The 5,685-nt window shown below is 33.5% G+C and overlaps 1 long non-coding RNA gene across 1 annotated transcript; it reads right to left on the minus strand.

Moving 5' to 3' along the window:
- Positions 1 to 1,620: 1,620 nt before the first annotated feature.
- Positions 1,621 to 3,015, minus strand: LOC142176506 (uncharacterized). Its single transcript, XR_012705157.1, has 2 exons — positions 2,585 to 3,015; positions 1,621 to 1,794 (listed from the first exon to the last, which is right to left on the minus strand). It is a non-coding gene; the product is annotated as an uncharacterized LOC142176506 (long non-coding RNA).
- Between the last annotated feature and the right edge of the window lie 2,670 nt (positions 3,016 to 5,685).

Here is a 5,685-nt window from a genome sequence, read left to right on the forward strand (position 1 = left end):
CTAATTTTCTAAAGCCGGTCGACAATGCAAGTAAGCCTTCCAAATGATGTATCAAGTAGCACATACGTGAACATGATGGTCTCAAATAGGATACATGTCTTATACGGACCCGGCCCCTGTGCCGAGTTTCGCTAAGTCAAATGCATGTGATGCACATAGAGCAAACCTACTTGGGATATCCGGCATGATGTTTATTCTTCTAGGTTTAAATCCTGGTGGAGAAGGTATCTAGACTGGCTTGCTCGAGCGGACAACTCGAGCCGAGGAGGGTCAGTGTACCGGTAGCATCACTTTCCGGCTTAACCGGTGGTGCTCCCCGCCTAAAAATATGTGTGGTTAAAATCCTTCACCGGGTGACAAGCACCTCGGCTATCTCAAAGAAAGCGGGCTATGTCAAGCAAATCCCAATTTTTAATTTCAAGAAGACTCGGAGGGTGCGTGAGAAGACAGTTTATATGTACAATTCAACAATATCGAAGTAGTAAAAAGCGAACAGGTATCACATTAGGCACAAATAAATCACAATATATACAAAATTAATAAAGCAAAATAAATGTCAACATGTACAACCAGAGATTCCGGGTTCGATCCCCAGCAGAGTCGCCAGAGCTGTCACACCTCCTTTTCTACCCCTCCAAGAGATAAGTGTAAAATGTTATGGATTGTGGGTTAAAGAGCTTTTCCAATTAAAGTGACAAATTTAAAGTAGGGATTATTTTATTTACAGAGTCGCCACTTGGAATTGATTTTTACTGGGGTTCCAAGTCACCTTTTAGTTGAATCCATATTCAAAGGAAGATTTGACTCTATTATTATTGGTCTGCGAAAACAAAGTCCGGGTAAAGAATTCTGTTAACCGGGGAGAAGGTGTAAGGCATTCCCTGAGTCCCGTGGTTCTAGCACGATCGCTTTATTGACTACATTTGGCTTGAATTAAACTTGGATAAACTGTGGTTTATTTGATTTTTATGCTTTTCTTATGTCTGTTTTTATTTATTTTTAAAAAAAATTAAAGAAAAGATTTGAATAATAATCTACAACTTAATTAATGAGAGAAAATTATTGTTATGAGTACTAATTTAAAAGATGAGAGTAATGAGAGAAAATTATCAATTGACATTGCTTAAAACTAGTAAGATGTGGGCTTGTCTTGACATTGAATGAGGCAGTTCACTATTGGGTTGATGGAGTCAAATGGGCTCATGTCCAAGACAAAATCCAAAAGCCCATATGCTTTTGGACTTTAAATCTGCAGATATGGCCTTTTAAAGCTATGTTACAGATTTGGCCATATCTTGCTATTTGCAATCCGTAGCCAACTATTTACAAAAATAAGTTTACAGATTGTTTTTCTAATCTACAACTTAACTACCTTACTAAATAAGTATTTTTTAAGAGATAAGAAAAAAGATTATTGGGACTTTAAAATATAATAATAATAATAATAATAATAATAATAATAATAATAATAATAATAATAATAATAATAATAATAAAAACTTAGTTTGGTGACAACAAAGGGACAAACATGGCTACAAAGGTTCAAATTTTAATATATATGCTCCTTTCAGACAACCAAATGCTAGTGGAATTATATCTAATGCTTTGCAAAAATAAAAATAATTAAAGATGCTTAACACAATTTAATTAACTAACATATCGTTATAACATTATCAAACATTCAAGAGTATATAAAAATGAATCACAATAGAAGGATAAAGCTACTAATATTTTTCAACTTCATTATCTTTCATTCCAACTCGATTTTATGAGTTTACATGGTCTGAAAATTACCTGGACATCAGAAAGAAGAACAAATACAGCAGAGTCAGCTCTTTCCAAAATCAACAGCAAAACAATTAAACGGGCAGCAACAACAACAAAAGACAGTGACAACCGGCAGATTCAAACCCAAGAAAATAAACTAGAAATACCCCAGCAAAACAGTACAATTATGTAACTCCAGAAAAATCTTTCAAGACTACTCTATTTTCCTTAAACAAGTTTTTCACTTAAGAATCAACTCACAAAAGCTGCTAAGGGATATTATAGCTACTGATTTTTCTCTTTTTTGTGTGTCTAGAGCTCCCTCAGTAAGATGGAGTGTCCTCCTTTTATATCAAAACAATCAGCTATTTCAAAAAAATTAAAAATCAATCTTTTTGACAGATTTTTCTACAAAATTTGTTCTTAAATTCAAAATGCCAGACTTTCTGTTTCAAATCTTGTCAAGTATTTCAAACAAAATCTGCTCTCCACTATTCAAAGATAGACTTTTATACAAACATTGTCCAAATGTCTACACTTTCTTACCAAACAATTTGACTTTTGAGTGTTGTACTCAAAGAGTTTTGAAGTAGTAAATAAACAATCAAACAAGTAACATATACTCTTAAGTATTTTTCACTACCTCACTTTTATCAATACAAAACTATTTTACTACTTCAACAAGTGCAAAAACAGAAAATTTGACATTTCAAACTTCAAAAACTAATGCTAAAATAATTAATAATAGACAAAAATAAGATCTGAGAAAATAAAAATAAAATAAAAAATCAGCCATGAAAAATAATAGGATTTTTACCATTTTATAATTCAAGTGGCCGAACAAATGGTGGTATGCCAAAAGAGGGTGTTCGGGGAGGTCGCCGGAATTTGGCCGGATTTTGATCGCCGGATTTTCATGGTGAAATTGGCATCAATAGCTAGGTCTTGAGGAGCTCTATCCATTGATGTAAGTATTGTGGGGTGGTAGTGGTTGGAGCTTCAAGAATTTGGGCAAAAAAGTGACAGAAAAGTTTCCTAGATCTAAGATTCAAGGAGTTTGAGGGATTTTTGAAGGATTTGGTTTGGAGATATGGAAGAAGGAAGTTGTGGAGATTACATGGTGTGAATTTGGAGGTGGTCCGCCGGCGGCGGCGATTTCCGGTCAGCGGCGGTGGGCGGAGCTGGGGCGGCGTAGAGAGAGTGAAGAGAGAGAGAAGAGAGAAGAAGGAGAAAAGAATTATGGGTGAAAATGATGACAATTTTCAGATTTTTGAGGCTTTAAATACCTAAGCCAAGAGTGAATGAGATCCATTGGATCAAGATGTAATGGATGAATATGATTTGATCTTGTTTCATTTAGTGAAACGACGTAGTTTTGAGGCAAAACTACGTAGTTTCAGACCCTTTCAATGGCAACCCTTTATCTTGCATTCTTGGACACTTTTTCTTTCAAATTTGGCCAAATTTCTTCCTTAATCTTACTTATTAAACTAATTTTACACAAATAAATTAATTACATAACTTATTCTAATGATCAATTAACTAGATTAATTCACCAACTGAACAACTAGTTAATTCTTAAAATGCACAAATGAAGAAAGAACTATTTTTTGTTAGTATTTTATGATAGGAAATATGCAATTAAAGTCACAAAAATTGAGAAAAATAATTAAAATAACAAAACACTAATAACTTTAGGAGGTGTTAAATAGTGCAAAAATTAGGTGTTCACACTAGTGTTTCTTAATTCCTATTCCTATCACAAGACTTAAGAGCAAATAATTAATATTAATTATTATCCGTCAAAGAGTGAATATAATTCCTGCGGCCTAACCATTAAAACGTTCTAGCCAGCTGCTGTGTTTCTCACAGTCACAGACTCAAACTTTCAATTTATCCTAGCCTAGTAGGGGCAGATGTAATCCTCATCACAAAGGTAGATATACATCGTAGTTTAGGGCGGACTGAATCGAAATTTCTTTAAAATTTTGTGTTTGGTGAGAAAAAAAGCTAACAAATGTATCCCTAGTTGTCTTGTACTCTGCCGCAAAATGGGATCGCTCACCAGCTACATCGGATTAGAAGAAGATTATATAAGAGCGTATTGATTTAGCATTCTAAATTTGACTGCACTTATTTTTGTTTCTTTTTGCGCTTCATTTTTCTAAGGATTATGGTTCCTACTCGCGATTACTCTGGTTAATTCAAAAATATTAAATTAATTATAAATTATATATAAAAATGCCATTCCATTGAGTTTTTGGCCAATATTGTTCCTTATCTTTGAGGGCAGGGGCGGAAGCACGCTTTACGAAGCGGTGTCATGCGACACCGCTTCGTCGATTTTTTTTACTAAATATATATATTAATATTGTGAGAAAACTAGTAAGTAGGAAAAAATGACACAATTTGACATAAGTTGTTTCTTGGCATGTTGGTTACATGTTTGATTTTGCTCTAAGAGGCTAGAGGTTCGAATCTCCACTAGCAATTTTTTTTGTTAATATTTGAGAGAGCCTCTATGATTAAAAATGTGATGAAGTAGAATTGTACTCACAACCCTTTTTACTTAGGACTTAACAAACCAATAGACGACTATTTCTTCTGTAAAAGTATGATAATTAAAGTTATTATTCTCGTTCTTTTATAAATTTCGACGTTCTTTGATAATTAAAGTCTACCAATAGACTTTCTTTTAAAGTATATAAAACTCTCTCTCTCTCTCTCTCTCTCTCTCTCTCTCTCTCTCTCTCTCTCTCTCTCTCTCTCTCTCTATATATATATATATATATATATATATATATATATATATATATATATATATATATATATATATATATATAAAGTATACAGATTTTATCATTTTTTCGGCTATTATTTTTACAACGGTTATACAATATCATTTTCTCATTGAAAGCTGGCACAGAAGAGGATATTTTCATTGTCAAAATTTTAGAAGATATTATCTAAAAATGAGGAATTAAAGTGATAATTTGCATTATCCAATAAAAGGAGAGGAAACGTTTTGCTTCAGAGCAGAAGATTTGTTTCATGAATCAGAGTTGGGTAACACCGTTAGTTTTTGAGCACATCGTGTTAGTGAGACTAAATGTGCTCCACTTTAGCATACTTAAGTGACTAAATATGCTCAGGATTACATTTGAGGGACCAAAATAGACTTACTCTCAAAGATAAGGGACAATATTGGTCAAAAACTCTAATTCCATTCAAGAAACTCTTATGCATATTTCCTGTTCTACTTTTTCTTTGATTAATCAAATTAATTGAACAACTTTGTATAAAAATTGAATTTAACAGCAGTCGAGCATTGTGCTTAGTTTAGGTCTTTTCGTTGCATTCACTAAGTTATCTGTACTTGGTCTAAGTGTTAACAATTTGATGTATTTTTCTTTCTCTTTTTGTCATTTTCTTTGGTCATAATACTTTCTTGCTAAATTCAACATGTTTTCACTTCTCCCGAATCGTTGGAGCACATAGCGTTTAGAGGAGCGTGCAAAGCTCATTTTCCTTTCAAATAAAATATTAACATCAAAGATTACAAATCACTATGCTCTTTATTATTGAAAGATGAATACAATTCGCAGTTAAATTAAAAAAAATAAAATTAAATGTTTAGGACGGAAGCAAACTGTCAACTTTTATCATATGCCACGTCGGATCTGAGAAACGAATTTGACTGGCCGCAACTGCTGACGGAAAACCAATCAAACTGTGTTTAGTTTGGCATTTCACAAAATTAAGGTCAAACAGGACCTAACCTTTGCTAAACTAATTAAAACCCAAACATTTGACTGCATTATTTCTGCTGAGCTGGCAGTGTGGGCCCTGTTTCATCTGTTCCGACAAGAAGCCACTGAGGGGAACATACACGTGGTGCCATTTTGGTTCGTAGGACAT

Source organism: Nicotiana tabacum, chromosome 22 (assembly GCF_000715075.1).
Source record: "Nicotiana tabacum cultivar K326 chromosome 22, ASM71507v2, whole genome shotgun sequence".
Taxonomy (NCBI): domain Eukaryota; kingdom Viridiplantae; phylum Streptophyta; class Magnoliopsida; order Solanales; family Solanaceae; genus Nicotiana; species Nicotiana tabacum.